General features: G+C 37.6%; 1 long non-coding RNA gene across 1 annotated transcript in view; it reads left to right on the top strand.

Moving 5' to 3' along the window:
- Positions 1-20296, top strand: part of LOC307187351 — a 55363-nt gene extending 35067 nt beyond the window's left edge. Inside the window, exon 3 of the long non-coding RNA XR_013828592.1 lies at positions 20160-20296. This is a non-coding gene — a long non-coding RNA (uncharacterized lncRNA). The remainder of the gene's footprint in view (positions 1-20159) is intronic.
- Positions 20297-22778: the final 2482 nt, after the last annotated feature.

Raw genomic sequence — 22778 nt, 5'->3', positions numbered from 1 at the left:
GTAACCGCTGGTACCTTAGAATGTATTTCCAGAGAGGGCCTTTAAAGAAGTAATTAAGTTAAAATGGGGTCATTAGGCCAGGCCGTAATCCATTATGACTGGTATCCTAATAAAAAGAGGAGATGAGGACGCAGAAACACCAATCCTGTGCGTCCACAGAAAGGTGAACGTGTGAACAGGCAGAGGGAAGGTATCTGCTATAGACGATATTTGTGTCCCCTCAAAATTCCTGTGTTGAAACCTAATCACCAAGGTGATGGTATTTGGAGGAAAGGCCTTTGAAAGCTAACTAGGTCATGTGGGCTCTGCCCTCATGAATGGGATTAGTGCCCTTATAAAAGAGACCCTAGAGAGTTCCCCTGTCCTTTCCTCCATGTGAGGACACAGTAAGAAGACAGCACTCTATGAACCAGGAAGCAGGCTCTCACCAGATACTGAATCTGGAGAAATAAATATTTGTTGTTTAAGCCACTCAGCCTATGGTAGTTTTAAAATAACAGCCGGAACTGACTAAGGGTCCAAAGAGAATTGCTTCAGAGGAAACCAAACCTGATGACACCTTGATCTTGGACTTCTAACCTCCAGAACTGTGAGAAAATAAATCTCTGTTGTTTAAGTCACCCAGTCTTTGGTAGTCTGTTATGGCCGCCCTAGCAAACTAATACAAAGGAGTGATACGGGTTATCCAATACTACACTGTTAGCTACAGCAACGTTGGACCTGAATCCAAATCAAAAACTTCCCTGGCAAGTGCTCACGCTGATCCACCCTTGCAGCAGTAAACTTGGGTCATACGTGTTATGGTTACCATAAATGCTATTTCTAGCAAGATTTTGGTTAATGATGCAATTAGCATGGCATTTCCAGTTACACTTAATAGTCTGTAAAAATGGCTCTAAATCTGAAACTGGATACAAGAATATGGCAAATCATTATATTAATATTCACACATAAAATGACTGTCTATTTTCAGATTCCCAGTTCACATGATTTCTAAAAATCTATTAAATTTGGATGAAGGTTTGTTTTTCAAGACCCACATTCCAGAGTATGAGTCAGTGGGTCTTAAGAAAAGACCACACTCAACTGTGATTATGGAAATAAATTACATTCTAAGCTTTGACTAAACAGCTTTACAGCTTCTGCCAAAGTCCATAATCAATCTTTTTCTTAACTTATTTTGTAACTTAAATGCTGTTAAATGTTACCAAAGGAATAACGCTAAATATAAATACACAAAAAAGAAAGGAAATGCAGCCTATACTTAACTCAGTGGAAAATCAGGGTGAATAAAAGCCTCTCTAGGGTGATGAATTGATTCAATTAACTGTCATAGTTAAATTAATCCCATTAGAGAAACACACACTATCTAATGCTCTACCAAAAGTAACTTTCTAAATGGCTCTGTGGTCTCCCAGCAATTAATATAATATAGGTAGGTAAACACACATCCCCTAAAGCATTTTAACCCATTGTATTTCGAAGGAGGCTTGATCAGAATATTCTTATTTTCTGGTTCATCCTTGAAAGAAGCTCAATACCTGGGATATCATTGTCAGGTGAATCACCCTCAGAAGTTTATAAAAAGAAATTTCCCTTAAAGCTATCCTCACACTGAGTAAATACCTTTCCCTAACTTTTATTGTGCAGTCCATCAGCAGGACACATATACTTGTATGAAGGAAAGCAGGACTTCTCTTCAATGAATTATGTGGAAAAGAGAAAGGCAGCCATGCCATGCCTGGAAAACGTCTACAGGAGGTCTGAAATGATGCAGATTTGAGCATAGTGCCCTAGAAAACTAAAATGGGTGACATGTCCTAATGCAAATATGTAGACTTCCTGGAAATTAACATTTAAAGCAACACCACTTCAAAGAGCACCAAAAATATAAAATTCTTAGGGATAAAGCTGACAAAGATCTGTAAATCGAAAACTACAAACATTGTTTAGAGAAATTAAAGAAAACGTAAAGAAATTGAGAGATGTTCTTTGTCCGTAAGATGGAAGACAATATTATTAAGATGTCAGTTCCTCCCAAACTGATCAATAGAGTCAATGCAATCCCAATTGAAATACCAATACACGTTCCTGTAGAAATTGACAAACTGATTTTACATTTCGAACAGAAATGCAAAAGACCTAGAATAACTACAAGGCAGGAAGTTGGAGGACTAATACTATCTGGCTTTGAGACAAATTATAAATATGTATATATAAAACTGTAAACGTATCACACAGGGCATCAGTGGCATCAAGATAGGTAAATGCATTAAAGGAAAAGAATGGAGCCCAGAAGAGGCCCACAGATATGTGGATGCTGATTCCTGGCAAAAGTTTAAAGGCAAGTCAATGAAGAAAGGTTATATTTTCAACAAATAATGGTAGATTAGATAATGATATGCAAAAGAGGAGAGTTTATCTATATCTTGCCCAACTTAAAATCGACAATAAACCTAAGATAGAGCTTAAACTTATAAAACTTCTAGGAAAAAATTTTGTGACCTCGGGTTAGGCACAATACTATACTATATTAATACTTTGCTATAATACTAAAGACAGAACCCAAAAGGACATAAAAAATGAATAAATTGTACTTCATGAAAATTTGAAACTTCTGCTATTCAAAAAACACTGTTAAAAGACAAGACGGAGACTAGAAGAAAATAGTTGCAAAGCATATATCTGAAAAAGGGCTTGTATCCAGAATATATTCAGAATCTTCAAACCTCAATAATAAAAAAGAAAAACCCCAGTTTTTAAAAAGGGACCAAAGAGTTGAACAGACACTTCACAAAGAAGATGTATGGAAAACAAACAAGCATTTGAAAAGATACTCAATGTCATTTGACATTAGGGAAATGCAAAAACAAAACAAAACAAGACAAAAAAACCAAACCACAGTGAGGTATCACTACACACCTATAAAAATGGTCAAAGTTAAGATTGATCATACCAAATATTGGTGAGGATATGAGGAACTGAACTCACACACTGTGGGTGGGTATATTAAGCAGTACAACCACTTCAGAAAACGGTTTGGCAGTTCCTTTAAACGTCAAGTAAACGCTTACTATAGGACCCAGGCATCTATTCCTGGTATTTTCCTAAAATCTAACGGGAAAATATAGGGAACTTGGAAGCATCACACACACACACACACCCCCCTAACTGGCTCGATTGACTTAATTCTTAATTCTCTGTTACGTGTACAGTGACAGAATGTATTTCTAAAGTATTGATTGCATCATTATCACTTGGCTTTAAAGGTCTTTAATACACTTATTAACTTCCTAATATGTGTGACATTCTCAAACTTCCAGTGGCTCCTGAAAAATACAAATTGCACCTTCCAAAAGTGCTTTCTTCCATTTCAATTTCCCAGATATGACGTGCAAGTAAATCTACCCTCGAATGGCTAAAAACTCCAAATCAGTTCCTTGGGAGACAGGGGACTGAGTCCATAATTTTTCTATTTTCAAATCACTTTATTCATAAGTATTAACTTGAAAGCTATTTCTGGATCAATCAGATTCACACTGAGGTCTCTTAAAATTTTTTAACCATTTTTATTCTCTCAATTTTGAAAGTAAAAAAAAAATTCTTCAATCTGACCTAAATTATTTCATTTTATGCTCTTCAATAGAATAACTCAGAATGAGTCAAGTTTCTTCAAGCTTTCTAACACCTTTCTTTCCATACCCCTGTCCTTTATCCTACAGAAGCCTCAGGACTTATTCCTCCTCTTATTTCACCAGCTCAGGACCCCCAGCAGGCTCAGTTATATATATACATCTGACCACATACCCCTTCTTTATCACTTTAATCACTTTTGCTAGCATTGCCATTTCCCTTCTACCTCTTGTCTTTTTCTACACCCCACCTACCTAGCCCTAATCTCAAACCAATCCAATATCTTAGGTGCTCAAATTCTGCTGGAGAAACCACACCACCATGCCAGCAGGTGCCCAGGTGCCCACTCACAGCTGGGCTGCAGTCCTCTCTGGCCAACCATTTATGTGTTCCTAGTGAGTATTCTCTGCCATCACTCACGAAGGCAAGTCACAACCATCAGGAAACCGTCCACTTGTCCTTCGCCTTCCCTGCTGCCCCTCCATCCTACTTCCTCTATGTGAGAGGGATACCAGCGAAGTTGGGGTGAACTTTAATTCAGGATCAGATATTTGAATTAGCATTATCTGATAGTTTCTTGGGCTTTGATCCCTGGAAATTTGCTCCAGGAACAGTTCCAAGGAATCGAGAAATATGCAAAGGAGAACAAGGAGAAAGGTATAATGCTAAGTGAGAGAAGAGTGAGATTGTCTGGGGGGAATTACAGAGGCAAAACCTTCAATTAAAGCCTTGAACTGGAACTAGGAGAAAAGAGGAATACAGACTTTTCCAGTGAGAGAAACAGTAATGGAAAAGCATGGAAGCAAAGGCTCATCTGGGGAGTTCAGTTGTGAGAGCATAGAGCCCAAGAGAGTGGAAAGCAGTGGGAAGAGGTAAGGCTCCACTGGAAGGAGATGAATTTGGAAGCCTCTTTTATGCCAGGTCAAGACATTTTTACTTCATCCTAGAGTAGGGAAGGTTGTTGTCTAAGCAGAGAAAGAAATCAGGATCCTTAAGATGTTAATGATAAAGCTTCAGCCCTCCTTCCTGCATTTAATAGAAGGTCCACATAGCAGGAAAAAAATCGCACATCTGAGGAGCTTCTAGGAGAGAAAAATCTGCTACCTCCGTTATCTACCCAAGAAACGAAGTGCTGAGGAGAGAAAGTGAAGAGGATTGGCTCTTTCGAGAGAAAAACTTCATTATTTGTGTGTTTGGGATAATGATTATCTTCTTCCCTATTATCTAAAATTTTAAGCAATTTAGCTACTAACCTCAGCAACAAGTGGAAAATATTCTGACAAATCAACACCCTTACTTAACATTCCCTGAGCCTTTTCGCTTATTATTTGTGGCGTAACTACAGTCCTGTGGAACCAGACCAAAAGGATATCAAAAGGATTTCCTGTCAGTAAAGGACAAAAGGATAGTATTATTTAAAAATTTGGTGTAGTCAAGGAACAGAGAAGAACGCAAGGAAGACCTGGAAAAGGGCCTTTGCAGGCAAAATTTATTGGAATTTTTGAGCTAAAGAGAGTGTGATAAAATCCCTAAACAAGACAAAGAAATTAAGGTACTGTGCAATTTGGGACCCTAAGGAGAAATGCAGAGAGTTTGGGAAACATTACTACAGAGCCTAAGAAGCATTTTTAGGTACAGTAATACTGCCTACAGTAAAACATAGGAGAGATAGTGCTTGCCGTGAATCTCTATGGCTTTGTGACTTTGGGCAAGTTTTAACCTCTCAAATCCTTAATTTCCTATCCATGAAAAGAGGCTGATAATAATAGTACTTGCTTTATAAATTGTTATTAAGGGTTAGAAATAATCAATGCACGTAAAAGACTTAGTGTCCGGCGTATATTAAATGCTTATCTTATGTTATCTATTATTATAAAAGGCAATAATTAGTGGGAAGAAATCTTGAAATTGCTTTTGTTTTCATGGAACTGAAACTGAGTGTAGGTTTTGAGTTAGTCTTTTCTGTAATGATGAAAAGCTAAATGCCTTCACTTTTGTTCACCAACAGCTATATATCTTTCCCAACATTTTTTTTTCCTGAAGAAATTCAATAACAATATGCAAATTCCTTTTTCTCCCAGGTTTTATGTGCATGTGTGCTTAGGGAAACAACATATTTATATATTTCTGACTTTGTTTTCAGTTGAACACTTACACATTTATCTTTTAAAGAAACAGATAGCAAATGGCAATACTCTCAAACAACAGAATTTTTTATGAAAAGAGGAAGGATTGGCTTATGGATATTTAAATGAGGTTAAACTCCACGTGGTTGAGGTCATACGTCCTTCTCCTCTGTTTTACTTTGAGAGTCGGCCTCAAAGATGTACTTAAACATATTTAATTTTATTTTTAAAAGCCATGCCTAATGAGTATGATTGTAAGAGAAACAGTGATTAGTTATTTGTTCGAAGGAGCAGATTAGAATTGAAAGTTATTTATAAAGGGAATAAAAACAATTCTGTATAATCACTGCTATTGTTAGTGGGGGGGTGTGAAATCAGAGATAAACCTTATTTTTTGAGAAAGAATGGAGCCTCTTCAGAAGCACCAAGAGACCTCTGGGAATTTTAGGAGACCCTGACCCAAATTACTTCTAGAATTAAAATTTCTGTTCTTTTTCTATATAATTATTAAAATGAAAGTTGTAAAATTTTCTAAAGGCTGATATAATAATGTTTACAGCTATAGGTACAAGTGACAAAGAGCTGTAGTTTATGGAAAATAAAGGCAAAACACATATGCTCTTGTGATATTGACTAACTAGAAAGGGGGGGAGGGTCTTATGTTATACTAATTACCCATAGTTTTTAAAAAAATCGATTCTTCTTTTGTCACGATGATGAAAGTGGCTATGGTTTTCTTTTACTAAAAGGTATGTGTGTTGGGCTTGCCTGGTGGCGCAGTGGTTGAGAGTCCGCCTGCCGATGCAGGGGACACGGGTTCGTGCCCCAGTCTGGGAGGATCCCACATGCCGCAGAGCGGCTGGGCCCGTGAGCCATGGCCGCTGAGCCTGCGCTTCCGGAGCCTGTGCTCCGCAACGGGAGAGGTCACAACAGTGAGAGGCCCGCGTACCACAAAAAAAAAAAAAAAAAAAAAAAAGGTATGTGTGTTTATTGCTGATGGCTTTGTAAACATGGAGCTGGGGGTTGTGATCCATCTTTATGTAATTCGCTAGGCACAGGCTTTGTTGTCCTTAAACAGAGTGCCAAAGCTGACATCACCATCCTTGTTCTCGCAGGGCTCCAGCTGGATGAACTCTGGGGCATGTGCCCTGACTTCATGTTCAGCATCAGGGTCAAAGCAAAGGGAGGGCTGACAATGATTCCATTGTGAGCTCTCTATGGAAATGCCATGATGATTCTCTGTCAAGCTCAGTGTCCATTGCACCACCACCCACCCCTCTCCTTCCCAGTGAGATCCTGTATCAAGCTTTTTAATGCAACCCAGATGGGTAAGGAAGAGAGGAAGAATGAGGGGGAAATGCAAGTCAGAGCAGTCATCATTCTATCCTTCATCTGAAAGTCATGAATCTTATTTTTTCTGCTTCTGTAATTTCTACTCTAAAATCTTAGGAAAACTTAAATGCCATTTTATACATAAGGTAAAAGGGACCCATAGTGTTCAAAGTACTGGCTCTAGGAGTAGAAACCAGGAGTTCTCTAACCTATTTAGATTCTGACTACCATGTATCAATATTATTTTGGTACTCTTTAACACATGCTAAATCTGTCTCCTTGGTTGAGGAGAATTTATCTGTCTGTGTGAAGTATCAGGACATAGCAAAAGGTACAGTTGGTATCCTTCTTAGCTTTAAGAGACAAGCTGTCAGAAAAACTGTAAAAAACTTCAAAATGGGCAAAAAAAAATACTAAGTGCTCTGTTAGGGTATCTCTTTCTTACATTATCTTCAAACTTTTACGACTCTGATAATAATCCAAAAAAAGTTTTTATCCATAGAAATATAGATGTGCTGTATGTGGTGAAACTTAATTAGTTATTGCCTGGTGGGTATTGACAGTTTCACATCTATTTGTATATCTGTGTCCTAAGGACTCTCCTTTGACTAAGTTGTAACATCTTCTGGGTTCCCTCATGCATTAATAAGTTAAATAAAATCTTTAATACATGTTTGCTTTATATTTGTATGACAAACATGGTTTCCCCATGTTTTTAAACAAATTTATCCTTTATTTAAAAAAAATTAAAAAACATTAAAAAATTTTCCTTTATCAAGAACTTAAAACAATCAATAGACTCTTCATTTTTCCTTTGAGTTACAAACTTATAGGTAGAAGAAATCTCCACAAAATGAGAAATGTTCTGACTTGCTTAATAGATTCTTATCAAACATTTCTGTCTTTGCTGTTCAAAGATAGTCCTAAAGATAACGTGTTAATGATGCGTTAATATGCTTTGGAAGCTGCCAATCTGGGATCATTGGTCCATACAGAGTCCGGGTTAAGATGGAAGAGGCCATGAGGATTCTTTGCTAACGGTGCTGGTGAGGCATTCACGTCAGTGTGCTTCTCAAAAGGATGGAAGCCTCTTAATGGAGAATTAAGCTGAAGGTAAATAGCTCAGATAATTGTTCAGTTGGTTTAACTGGTTTGCAGCAAGAATGCCTCTCTCTCCTTCCCTAATATAACTGTGCCCTAAATGTCTCCCTACCTTATTGTTTTGTTTCATGTTTGACTCTGAAAACAAATATAAATACTTGAGGAACCATAAAGCCAATGAAATAATAATAAATATCATTTATTGGAAAGCTACTATTTCCAGACATTTTGCATTTATTACCAGAGTTATTCCTCACAGCAACTCTATCTGGAAAGTATTATTACTTATATTCTATATATGAGAAAACCAGTGCTCAAAGAGGCAAAGTAATTAGCAGGGCTGAGCTTTGAACCCATTTTGGCTTGACTCTGAAGCCAGTGGGTTCAGCCATTAAGCAATACAGAAGCCTGTGTTGCTGGGCTCTGGAGTTCTGTCTGGCTCTGAATCCTGGTTCAGCCACTTCAGCTCCCCCCAAAGATGACAGGCATTTAGGAGATGGATAAGAAGAGTGAAATGGAAACGTCTGAAATACAAGAGGAGGACCACAAAAGCAAATGGCCACGGAGGGAGGAGAGGAGAGAATTCTAGAAAGAATTGAAGGATCGACTGTGTCAAATAGTTTAAGAATGTCAACTAACATAATGAAAATGAGTTTGTGTGGAGCAATAGGAGGTGATCAATGGCAAAGTTTGCCAGGAAGTTTTAGCAGAGTGGATGCAGAAACCAGATCAGAGTCTGTTGAAGGCAGATGGAATGAGGGGATATAGAAGAGAGAAATTGAAGACGCAGGAGAGAGAGATGCTGGTGGAAGTACCTAAGAGACCTTACACAAGTAGAAAAGACCATGTAAAAGAGAGACAGGTGCAGGAGCCTTGGACATCAGAACGGGAAACACCTGGCCAGCTTTTATTTCCCTGTGAAGTAGGAGAGAAGGGTGCTGCTGAAGAAAGAGAGGAGGCTGTAAGGGTGGCAGGGACAGCAAAGAACAACAGGGCAATTTGCTGATGGTTTTGACTTGCCACTGTGACTATTTATTTATTTATATATTGGCCGCGAGGCTTGTGAGGTCCTAGTTCCCTGACCAGGGATCGAACCCGGGCCCTCGGCAGTGAAAGTGAAGAGTCCTAACCACTGGACCACCAGGGAATTCCTGCCATTGTGACAACTTATTATGACCATATCAATATTTGTCCAGAGAGGGCTGCAGGCCAGCTGTGACTGGGCATCTGAAAGAGTGATTAGTCCGCACGGTGGTGTGGTTTCTCCAGTATGACTCAGGATCCTAAAATGTTGGATTGTTTTAAGATTAGTTTGGTAGGTAAGGTGGGTGAGGTGTAGAGAAGAGCTAGGTGTGGAAGGGAAGTGGCAATGCTAGCCAAAGGGACTAAAGGGAAGGGGAGGACGACAAGGGATGTGGTCTCACTGTATATCAAGCAACTGAGTCTGGTTGGGGTTCCTGGTCAAGCAAGAGGAGAACCAAGTCGTGAGGGTTTCTCTGGGAGGAAGAACAGGGGTGATGATGAAACATCTTAGCTCAGATTTCACCCAAAGAGCAATGCCTAAGACCTTGCTGATGAAACACTGAAAAACTCTCTCCGTGTCTCAGCTCTGAAAATGTTAAAGTGAATAAATTATTAAGGACTAATTTTTCAGCCTAATAGAAGTCATTTCAAACAGGCTTGTCTTTCAGGTGTTTCTGAGATAGCATTAGTATCTAGAGAACTCATAAATAAAGAGCGGTCTATAGAAGTTTCTTATTATTTCTTTTCATATTTTAGATCGTTAATATCCTTGTAGTCTGTCTATGCTTTGTTTAGAGGTGATGCAAATTATCTACCTCACACGAAGAAGCACTGCAGTAGAAAGCAAGCTTAAATAATTCTTGTAAATCATGATGTCTTTACAGAATCTTCCTGAAAGTAGGAAAGGGGAATGAGAGACCACCATGTGAATCCCAGTGAAGGTTCACTTTTGTAATTATAAATTGTAATCATAATTTATTTCATTTCTGGACTTGACCGAGGGTAACGGAAGACTATCCATTTTTCTATTCATGCAGAGAAAAACAACTCATTTCCATTTATATCTCTGATCCTCATGTTAATAGATGGTAGGAAGCAAGGGGGAGGAAGCAATTTTAATAACTAAATGAAATTACCTTATTATCAGTTATTATCAGGTGCTACATTTCTGTGTGTTTGATACATTTTAGCCAAGTGTTACCTAACTTATTTAAGAAATCACAAAAACTTTTAAAATTTTGAAAGAAATTTGTCATTCCTTAAGGACAAGGGAAGGACTATTTTCTTCTTAGTCCTTTAAGGCCTCAGTATTAGTTGATTTTTCTATGTTAATAGAAACATAGACCCTATAAATAAAACAAAATCTTGAACTTGATATTTGCTGAAATCAGCCAACAAAATAAGACATCTAATTGCTCTCTCTTGAACCTGCTTAAATTCTGTCATCCTTGAGGAAATATTAAGTTAAGGCATCCACTTGGAAAGCTTGTAAGATAATTTGAGGGGAGAAAAGGCTGGAGGGATAAGAGGAAGTGTTAATGACAGACCCTCTGAGATGGAGTTGGCAGTGGTGCAAATCTATCGTGAGTCATAAGGCTAATATATGTACACAAGTCTATTAAGCTCTTCTGTGTCAGGCTCAGCATTTTCCTTTCCATTTTTCTCTCTGGAAATACTATTAGTCAGCTAATGCACCTTGCTACAAGAGACAAGAAAGACTTCAGGGATTTGGGATATGATGATGCCTTGGATCATTGCACAGATGAATTTTCTGTGCACTTTGCCTCAAATAAAATGGCCTACCCCTCAAAAGTTAACTTTTGATAAATATTTTTTTCAAACTTTTATTTTCATCTCAATATTTTTAATTATAATAATATCATTGTAATCATCTGTTTCCCTAGTCAAACCCAAATGAAAAGGAATAAAGATGAAACAAATGTGGGGAGTCATATCAGAGCTGAAGGAAATTAGGAGAAATTAGGAGACTATTTAAAATGCCTTTTAAATAGTCATGTCCAATTCCTTTAGAAATATTTTAATTTAATAATATTTTAAAATAAAACATTTAAAAAATGGTACACTTGTTTTCTTAAGTATTTTCTTTTCTGGTAGCCTCCAGCGTACGTATATGGTAGCCACCTGGGCTGAACCTTGCTGGATGTCAGAACTAAATTAAGAAAAAGCGATTTGCATTATTTTCTGCTTTCCCAATTATTAGCCTCCCTGGTACTGCATTGCGTCCAAATGTTATATAAACGTCACTATCTTAACATCACTCTCAACTTAATCTATTTGAACACTAATTTGTTAATCATTTTTTTCTGGGAAAACCTATGTGTTCTGGAAAGTTATGTTTTAAAGAAAGATTTTGCAAAGTTTATTTTTTTTTACCCTTTCCTTTGTGTGGCTTCCCCATAGCTAGCCTCCTAGCAGCTGGCTGTCTGCTGTTGGTCCTGATGCAAAATGTCAGGCCTCTTGCTGGGAGGAGGGCTGTGGTTCGGGGGTGGGGGACTCTGGAACAGAGTTTAAAGCCCTAGGATGCATGTTCGCCTTTTCTCCCATGTCATCTGTATTTCTTGAGGCTTCCAGGTATAGACGCTCAGAAAAAAGGAACCCAGACCATCCTGAAGAAACTCTTGGTCTCTTTAACTCCCTCCTTTCAGCTGCCTGAGCTCTGGAATTAACCCGTTTTGTGCAGCCACGCTGTGAAAATTGATGCGTAAATCATGAGATACAGCTTTATTAGAAGGAGTAAGGAATTCCCTCATATTTTAAAATGCTCGCAAACAAGTCCTTCAGAGCTGTTTCAGAACACCGGGAATTTGTTAAGATACACCGAGAATTTGTTGTTAAGATCTATGTACAAGTGAAAGGTTAGAGTGATTTTTAACAGGCAAATATAATTTTGCATGTCTCTATTTTATCATCATAGCTTCGATGTTTCAAAATCCTTTTCTCCCTTTCAAAAAAATTCCTGGTGTTTAGTAACATATTGATGCCAAGCTACTTTCTACATAAAAACATTGTAGAAGTAGAACTGAAAGACATTTTATAAGCCAAGACCCAGCCCAGGCCCTGGAGTTCTGTTACTCTTGTAACCACTGATAACATCGCTCAACCTGAAGCTGCTTGGAGCCGCAGTCAGCAGCGCTCTGCTCCGTTTTAAATGTTTGATGTTATCAGCTGTAACAGGGAAACCAAAAGCAACACAATGCTCAGGTCTTGGAGTAACGAAGTGGGAGGAACCATGCCTAGACTATTCTATGAAAATGCACATACCTCTAACTACTATAAATCCAGATTCATGTACCAGCAAATGTTTATTGCTAAAATTGTTTAAAATTCTTTTCCATCACCCTCTTCATGAAAGCAGAGACTTACTTGCCTATCACAGTTTCTGCTGCCTTTTGAACATTTCTGTGATGAAAGATGACAAAAAGCAGTGCAACGGCCCACTTCTCTGGGAGAAGCTAGTCCCAATGCCTAAGGGAAAACATTCAGGAACTCTTACGAAAATCAGCCTTTGTTCAGAGAAGGAGGTGAACAAGCAGGAGTTTTTACTGGGATGAGTAAACCAAGCCTTCAGCAAACCAAGGAACAAAGTTACAAGAAAGGCTCAACAACTCACCAGGACCAAATTAGGGCAGGACTACAGAAAACAAATCATTTTTTCTGGTCATGGGGCTTAGAGGAAGTGAATTGGCAGTTCAGATAACAGCTTTGAGAGACACATCAACCTGAGCTGTATAAGTACGTTCTAATCAATAGAAATTTCTTGTAAATCGGACCAAAAAAAAAAACCCACTTTCCACTTGATTAGGAAAAGTGCCATTTCTATCTATTTTTATTTTGTTCTTTGAAATGATACCGGACTTTAGCTAATCCCTTAGTCCTAAAATATGGCTATCGGGAATGAAAGGCTATAATAGTAACCCCATATTATTTTAAATTTTGTATTAATGTCAGAGGAGATGAAAGGGGAAGAAAATTCGCACTCATGCTGAAATTGCAGGTGGAAATGTGTGAATGACGCCTGGGACACTTCTGTTTGGCGCTGAAAGCTGTGTTTTCTCTGCACTGACCCATATGCTGCTAGCCATAATTGGACTTAATTTAGTAAAGCATTTTGCTCTGAATAAAGTAGACATTTTCAACTTATAAGTGTGTTTAACAGAAAAGAAGAAAAGACTCTAAATTAAGAAATAATTCTAAATACAATTTCTTCTGCTACAACACATGTTCTATAATGTGAATAAGTTCAAATGGGATTGATATAGAAAGAGATGACATCAGTAGAATCGGAAAGACCAGACAGTTCTTACGTGATTTTCCCCCAGTATCCTAATGTTTTGTGCTCTAACATCAGAATGCAAGGTGTACTAAGGAAGCTGGATCCAGCAAGCCATGGAAGAACGCGGTACTGTGAATGGTGTTCATTCACACCACCTTTTCTTGAGGTTGATCACATGCAGAAGAAACAGTGACAAGATAACATCCAAACATCAGTCTAGATCTTTGCAAAGCCTGCATCTGCTTATCCACCTACAACTTCTGAGGGCAGTTTGCTTGTCTCCATAATTCAGCAGACTTTCTTTGACTCCCTTCCATTAGTCTACCTTCTTTTGTATTTTAGGATAAAGTCTTATAGTATTTATTTATAATAATTTTAACATTAAAAAAAACTGTGATCAATAGTTTTAAAGTAGGATTTGTGGTTGTTGTTTGTTGCTGTGGTTAGTGCTCTGGCCATAAAGTGGCAAAGGGTTTTAGTTATCGGGATTAATTCTATTTTTTTTCCCATAAGCTCTGTAACTTTAGATGTTCAGTGTATCATATTGCAAGCTTTTTAGAAATGTACTGTGTGCTATAGCAGACGCTTATGCTTCTAAATACACATTTTCATCAAAATGTAAAACATGAAAATAATGTTTTAATAATGTCATATATTTGTAAGGCATTTACAATCTTCAGACTGATTCTGTGTGAGAATAGATTTATCTCCCTGATGTAGAATAACCAGTAAATCTTAATTTCTGATTTGGGTGATATATGTGTAAAAAGAAATGAAATTAATTGAGAAGTTGCATTCAGTGAGAGGTAATACAATACAGCATAAGAATGCAGGTTCTGAATGGACACTGCCTGGTTCAAATATCAGCTCTGCCGTAGCTTGGGGAGGTCATTTAACCTCTCTGTGCCTCAGTTTTCTCATTTGTAAAATGAAAGTATAATAGTGTTTACCTCATAGGATTGTTGTAAGGATTAAATAAAATATTTTAGTACTTAATAATATATACTAAGTATTATTTTGCTTTAAAATACAATTAACTGGGCTTCCCTGGTGGCGCAGTGGTTGAGAGCCCGCCTGCCGATGCAGGGGACACGGGTTCGTGCCCCGGTCCGGGAAGATCCCACATGCCGCAGAGCGGCTGGGCCCGTGAGCCATGGCCGCTGGGCCTGCGTGTCCGGAGCCTGTGCTCCACAACGGGAGAGGCCACAACAGTGAGAGGCCCGCGTACCGCAAAAAAAAAAAAAAAAAAAAAAAAAAAAAATACAATTAACTGATCAAATTGTCATACAATACTTATTTTTTTCTAGAGGATAAGAGTTTCTTGAAGGTAGGATCTATGTCTTATATAACTGTTGTATCTTCAGTGCATTAAGCATAAGAAAGTTCCAACTAATACTTGTTAAATTGGATTTAATTCTTTGATTACTTTTTGTTTTTCTTTGACTAGAAAATTTGTTTGAGAATTAGTCCTTCCAAAGATAATCATTTTTTTCCTGTGTAATCTAGACTGTTTTAAAAAATATTTTAAAATTTTAATTCATTTTAGAATTCTTTATCTTATCATTGAAACAAAGAGCAGCAACAAATAGGTATCAAATGGTGGAATAATAGAGGAAAAAAAGATGAAAAATCTGAAGACAAACAACAGTAAGATTTTTGGATATAGAACTTTTAGTTCCGAAGAAACCACAGGCTTAACTTTTATAGGTAGCTAAAATGTGATAGTTAAAAAATGCTTTTTAGCCAAACACTGCTGGATGCTGAGGAATCAGGAAAAACAAGTCCCTGTCCTGAAAAGCTTGATACTATAAAAGCGATGAGACACCTATATGATACCTGAACCCCCTGAATAATATAGGGTCATTCAATTTCATATTCATACAGGTCAAGTTTGAATATGAAATTAGGTAATAAGTGGCTCACCAGAGCGGGTTCTGAACTTTAGTCTCTCCAAGCAGCCTCATCTGTAAAAAAAGAGGTTGTTAGCTTAAAGTTCCTTCAAACTGTGAAAATCTAGAACTTAATGTCTATAAATAGATCCTTTGATTTGTACGCTTTGAAATTCAACAGCCTTCTCAATTGACAGACATTTCTCTCACATCTCTCATTGTTACCTTTTCTACTCATCAAATAATAAAAGACTATATGGATTTGGCAGCAAGAAGATTATGAGTAACATTCAAGGGAATGGTAGTAGCAAATAGATGTCATCACAAAGCTTTACAGAGGAAATTGATAATACACTCTAGATGAGACGTCTTAGTTTAGTTCTCTGTAGATCAGTAAAACATATTTCTTCCTGTTAGTTATGGAATGCAAATATATTCCCACTCCGTGTTAAGGAGAGAATTATGAGTTAATACTTTAGTGTTCATAATGTTTAAGTAGATCACTTTCCTTTAACTCCAATGTCTCCAAGTACATTTCCAGATTGGTTTGTGGTTTCTGCTCTTATCCTTTTTTAGAGAATGGTGTCCCTTACAGGTTCAACATTGTACCCCTCCTGGTGACAGTTTATAACTCTGTAAATGTATTTTAAAAACCACTGAATTGCACACTTGAAACAGGTGATTTATTTTATGGTATATGAATTAAATTGCAATAAGTCTGTTTAAAAAATAATAAGGATAAAGGATATCTAAGAACCCTAAAATTGATCTCTATTTACATACCAGAGATGCTTACAGCGTTAACATAGGGCCAAAGTCCTATAATCAGCAAAATCTTGGAAATTTTTCTATGGATTATTTATGTCTATATTTCAGAGATCCTTTTTTAAAGTAATTTTTAAATAACAGTTAAAAACAAAACCAAACAGTTCTATTAAGAATGATACACTAGATTTTTTGTTTTTCTCACTGCATGATAGAGAATTTGTTCTTTTGAAATTATAGACATTTTAGACACAAAAGTCTAAATCTTCATTTGCTTTCGATTTTTTGAAAAAGAAGAATGTAGACCACAATTTTGGATATTACTTGGTTTTTGTTCTATGCCCCAACAAGTGCATGGGATTAGATGTCTCTTAATCCCAGCTCTGCTAGCAACAAGCAAGGTGACCTCAAGCATGTTTCATAAATTGTAATTTTCCTACCCATAAAATGGCAATAATAAAGGTATGGATTCTTTACCAACTTGTTGTGAGCATGTATGAATACATTAAGTCACATTGAAGAGTGCCTGGTAGATAGGAAGCACTCAATAAACATACATTAGTGTTAGTATATTTTACTTACTAAGATGAATTGTTTTCTGAGCTCTTTCATGTATAAGAACTCTATGAGAAACCATTTAATCATGGCGTTCTGCTCATTTTAGAAACATGTGAAGAAAAAGTAGATACATCTGATTCTAACCAGACATGAAAATGTAGGCTATGTTCTTTTAATGGGAAAAACTGTGAATTGAAACAGGAAAAAATTTTTTTTTTTTGCGGTACGCGGGCCTCTCACTGCTGTGGCCTCTCCCGTTGCGGAGCACAGGCTCCGGAAGCGCAGGCTCAGCAGCCATGGCTCACGGGCCCAGCCGCTCCGCGGCACGTGGGATCTTCCCGGACCGGGGCACGAACCCGTGTCCCCTGCATCGGCAGGCGGACTCTCAACCACTGCGCCACCAGGGAAGCCCTGAAACGGGAATAATTTTGTCTAATAACTTTTATTATATGATGTGTGAAAGGATCTGCTACAATGAGAGCCTTGCGGGCATTACTTAGTGTGGTTTAGTTCCCTCCCTCTTCTCAGCAGCACTGTGAGGTTGGTAGTGTTGTCTACAACTTTACAACTAAAGACGATTGTGGCCAGAGTAGAGAAGGTGGTGGGAGGGTGAACTGTGTCCGTAAGGAGGCCTATTATGTGTGGGATAATGTATTAGGCATATTATTTCTACGGATGAAGAAACTGTAGAAGAGAATATTTGCTCAGTCAGCAAGCTAGGAAGTAACAGAGACAGAGCTCAGCCGCCAAGGCAACTCCTGGTATCCTCACAACGCTGTCTTTTCCAAATACCAGCCACACAGTCAGATACATTGAAACAGTCAATTCTTTACTGTTTAAGTTGCAAGCTACCAAATCCTTATTTCCTCCCTGGAAGACTTACTGTGACATCTGCATACAGCCTATGTCTCTTCTTTCTTAATTTTGAAAACTTCCCTTCACCCTAGATTTATAGTTCATTTTAATGGGGTTCTCTGCAGCCCAAGATTTCCTGTTTAAATGTTTTCTCTGACAAGTAATAGTGTATAAATGTAATAACAGATATTAGATGTGACAACTGCATTGAAATAATTTTTATGACAAAATTACTTCTAAATTATTTTTTGGTAGTTTATTTGCAGCTTAATATTGTATAATTTATACAAGGAATTGGATTAGCCTGTGACTACAAAAACAGTTAAGGGAATGGGAGACATAAGAAAATGATCAAGTTGTTTAATTTAAAGAGGACAAATTAATATGGCCAGAATAGGTTTTTTCCCCCTCCACAAAACACCACTTTAATCAAGTTTCTCTCCAATTCAAAAACTATCAATGACACCCAATCACATTAAAGTGCAAGCTATTTATATTGTCTTGAAGTTCATCACGTGCTTCTCTAGCCACATCTCCCATAGCTTCTCTCAACAAAGTTCTATACAACCCACTGTCTGTCAAGTACACCTGGTACATTTCTACCTCTTTCATTTCATGCACTGTTTTCTTTCATTGCAATATCCCACATTTGTCTCTGACTATATGCATCTGACTCCTCCTTCAAACCTCACATCCTTCATGAAGAGCATTCCTTGCCATTTTTCTCCTCTGAGCTCCTACATACTTACTGTAGCTACAATTTATATGATATTATAGATTAATAGTACATCCTGTCATTTATAGAAAGGGAAAATGAAAATCAGAGAAGTTAGGTGATATGACATGACAACTTTCTGACTGAGGTCATTTAAAATGAGGCTCAGTTTAATTGAGCAAGCAGATATTGGATGCCTGTGTTATGGAAAGCATGATGCTAAGAGCTTCTGGGATCTCAAGTGAATAAGATCTTCCATACCCCTGGAAAGATGAGCTATATACTTTTAGAACAAGGCATGCTATACTTAAAATTAAAATAAAAAAATAAAAGGTATTGTCTGATATTTTCTAGCTCTAGATATGACTCTCAAGGACATTTTGTAGACTTCAGGAAAAGACTGATATCAACACTAAGGAGAGATTTCAATTTGGGTCTATTTGTCAACAAGCTTGGGAAGTTCACGTCTCTGAGAGTCCTTCCAAATGTGCCTATGGGCCAATATGATGGACAATTTTATGTGTCAACGTGGCTAGGCAGAGAACCCAGATATCTGGTCAAATACATTGGGATGTTGCTTTGAGGGTATTTTTTAGATGAGATTATCATATAAATCAGTAGCCTTTGAGTAGACAACCCACCATGTGAGCAGTCTCATCCAACCAGCTGAAAGCCTTAACAGAAAAAGACTGACCTCCCCTGAAGAAGGGAGAATTCTGCCTATAGTCTGCTTTTGGACTCAAGCTGAAGCGTCCAAACTTCCCCGAGTCTCCAAACTTCCAGCCTACCCTGCAGATTTTGGACTTGCCAGCCTCCGCAATTACATGAGCCAGTTCCCTCAAATAAATTTCTCTCTCTCTCTCTCTCTCTCTCTCTCATTCACACACACACACACCCTTTTGATTATGTTTCTCTAGAGAACTTCAGTATAGCTAAGGTCCCTTTCAGCTCTATCTGCCTGTGATTCATGTATAAAATGGAATTTCTTCTTCATATCTGCGGTTCAGCCATGTTTGTTGAAAAATCTTTGTCTGAGTTTATTATTTGTCCTTAGTTTGTATCCTTGAAGTGGAATCACTGCATCAAGAGATGTGGCCATTTTCAAGATCCTTGATACTTATTTGGATTGTATAACATACCTTGGGGCTTTGTGGCCTGCTCCCTGCATTTATAATTTTTGAATTTGAATAGCATAGAAGAAATAATTATAGACTATTTGCAATTTGCATAATCTCATTTATTTTACTTTCCTTTCTCCTCTGTGAGATCTCCCCAACCTTTCATTCTATGCCTTCATGGATAAATTGGCAGCAATACTAGTCTGTGAATAGCAATTTTTTTTCCATGGGCCTTAATCTTCTTGCTTGTTGTGGAAAAGAAACCACTGTTGAAAGCCATTCATATGAGAAATTAGTAGCTCCTAAAATACTGCTGGAGCAAAAAGGAATTTTCCAGTCTGTAGGATAGTATACCCTTGCAAAAAGTTTAATTCAGTCCTCCTAAACACTGTATTTTCATTTTTACTGAACACTGACCAATGTGCCATGTTTGTCTCTGAGTTGCAATTATTAGGGCTTGGATTCATTTATTCTCCGTTAATGTATTCAGCAAATACTTACCTACTTTATTTGCCAGGCACTGTGGAGGCACTGAGGATAAAACATGAACAAAATGGACTTTTGTTGTAGACTTCTGCTTTTGTGGAACATACATTCTAGTAGGAAGAGGAGAATGTCACTACCAAATGGACAAAACTTTTAAAACTTCAGTCCAAAAAATTAAAAAATAATATGAATGTATACAGAATATTTGGAATCACAAAATAGTGATGATTAACAGCTCATTTTTGTTCTCTTATTTTGCCTTAGTTACAGGGACCATGGAAACATTTGCATGTGTGATCCTTGTACATGTGATCCTAGACTAGCCCTAAGGATGCCACAGGTAAGCATTTTGGACACAAAGCTTTCAAGGAAGGTTTTAGTACATTTTGATAGAGTTGTTTTAAATTACAAAACTAAACTATGTTCATTATAAAAACTTCATAAAAGAGAGAATCAGTAAGAAACAAAAATTGACAGTCTAGCTCACGGTTGAAAGAGAACTACTGCTAACACTTTAAAATGTTAAAATAGGCAATATAAATAAAATATGTACGTATAAATGTACATACTTTAAAAATCAGGCTTGTGTCATACATAGTACTTTGTAGCCTCTGTTTTTCCTTAAAGTTATGTCACAGAGCTTTTTTCTATCTTGAAGTATTTTCCCAGAACATGATATTGAATGGCTGTAAAAGTGCTCTAACGGACATAACCCATGTGCTATTGTTGGACATTTATATTCTTTATCTCATCACAGCATCTCTGATCATTTCCTGAAGATAAATTCATAGAAATAAAATGGTTGGGTCAAAATGAGGGCACATTTTTATCATTCTATTGCTTATGGCCAGACTATAACAATTTACACTCCCGCTAGCAATGTATGCAAACACTAAGGAGTTTATTTTATTTTTTTTAAAAAGCCAACTAAAGGTGAACAGATAAGATGAACAGGCAAGTCAGGGCTGTGTGATCCCAAGGGTCTGCCACGGTGGGACTCGCTGTCTTTGCAGAAGGCTGTCTGTTCAGGTCAGAAGTGGCTGTATTAGTTGTCTTTAAGTCCATGTTTTGATGAAGCAGATTGGCTGTTGAGAGTGGGCTGTGTGCGGTATTTTACAAGCAGGATTTGGGCCTTCTTCCAGCTCTGGCTGGCGCTGACTCAGTCAGCCAAATCTGCTTGGCACAAAGCTGCCAAAGTCAGAGAGACTCTTCCCTTGGCCTCCGTGTTACATATACGTAAAGCTTAGAAACCCCTCTTTCTTCTGGAGTTACTCTTTTGTTCCAGGTGGCAGAGAAGTGATGGTTTCCTGTTCTATGGAGGCTCTGGAAGCCTTTCAGTCTTCCCAAAGGGACAGGTCATTTCCCTACTTCCAACACTCCAGTGACTTTCTGTGCTATTTTAAAACAAATAAAAGTCTCCGTGATGGAAAACGTTCCTCCCGTGACCTTTCTGACCCTTACTCAGTATCCGCCAGCCCCATAGAGCCCCTTTCTGTCCCTTGAACTTTGCAAGGACATTCTGACCTCACGGCCTTTGTACCTGCAATTCTTTCTCACTCTTTTCTCATATCTTTACCTCTGGGTTATACTCATTCTGATATAAATATCTAAAAATTGTTCCCCTCCATTATTACACTCCTCACTGTCTGTTATAGTACTCTGCTTTTTAAAATTCTTCTCAGTATTTAGCATTATTTGAAATTACATCATTAATTAATTTGGCTTTTTCCTTGTTTATTGTCTGTATCCTCTTGTTGGAATATAAACTCCATGAGGGCAGGGGTCTCCTGTGTCTTGTACATTGCCAAATCCCTCTGTGCTTAGAACTGAGCTAAATATAATAAATATGCGTTGGATGAGTGAAGGAAAGAAGGAGTAAATTAGATGGGCTGGTTCTGGGTGGGCAAGATAATCCACTTTCCCCTCGTTGTGCTCACACTGACATAGCAAATTTAGCCTTTAGTAAAATGTATGCATTCAGTCTCTGGCCCTGCTCCTAGCAGAGTGACATTCAAATGTGCATTAAAAATATATCAATCCCATATGTCTCATGCCTCCAGAGGTGGAAGGTCAGATATCAGGACTCTTGCCCTTACTTACAGAGGTAATTTTTAGATAATCTTGTGCAAATTTAGAGTAGTCCCAGATCCCAATACTTGCCTGACGAAATGCTTGAGGAGCTAAACTCATACACACTTTTCTTAGCTATTTAATTTTTTTATTTTTACGTGAAGAAAGCTTTACATTAATTATGCTTTTGGGGTCTCACTTCACTTACTATTTACCTAATTTACTCTCTAATTTAAAAAATAAGATTAAAAAAATATAATACACCTAAAGTCCTAAGGAAGTTGTTTGGCATGTGACAAGGCTTCAAAACAGATTAATTCTCTCTCCAGGAGTCTTTCTCTCTCTCTCTCTTAATTTGTTTTTTCTAAAAAGATGCAGAATGAAAGAAACCTAAAAGCATGTCAAAATGGTCTATGGGGAGAGGATGTTAATATTCTTCTTTTTATTATCTCTTTCTTAAAGAACTTATTTATTACCTTTGGTACCAGTATTTTCTCTTTCAAAATTTGATAAATTGGGAAACTCCTCCCCATAACAGCTGGAGAATATTTAAGATGGGCATTTATATACTGTCTGGGTTCTGCCTACTAATCACCATGTGACTTTGGTGGACAATTGGAATAGTGATTCTTATTGTAAAACAAGAGGTTTCAACTTGGTGGTCCTTAAGTATAATGGTGTCAAGGAAAACTTAGTTGACTTATAAACTCAGGTTATTTTACATACATTAAAAAAAGATAGATTTCTGATTCTCTCAAAAATAATACTAATAATCAGGCGCTCTGGCAATGCTGACCCCACAGTTCTGAATGG

Source organism: Stenella coeruleoalba (assembly GCF_951394435.1).
Source record: "Stenella coeruleoalba genome assembly, chromosome: 5".
In the NCBI taxonomy this organism is placed as follows: Eukaryota; Metazoa; Chordata; class Mammalia; order Artiodactyla; family Delphinidae; genus Stenella; species Stenella coeruleoalba.
Note: the sequence above shows the minus strand (reverse complement) of the source record. Positions and strands in the feature narration are given on the sequence as shown.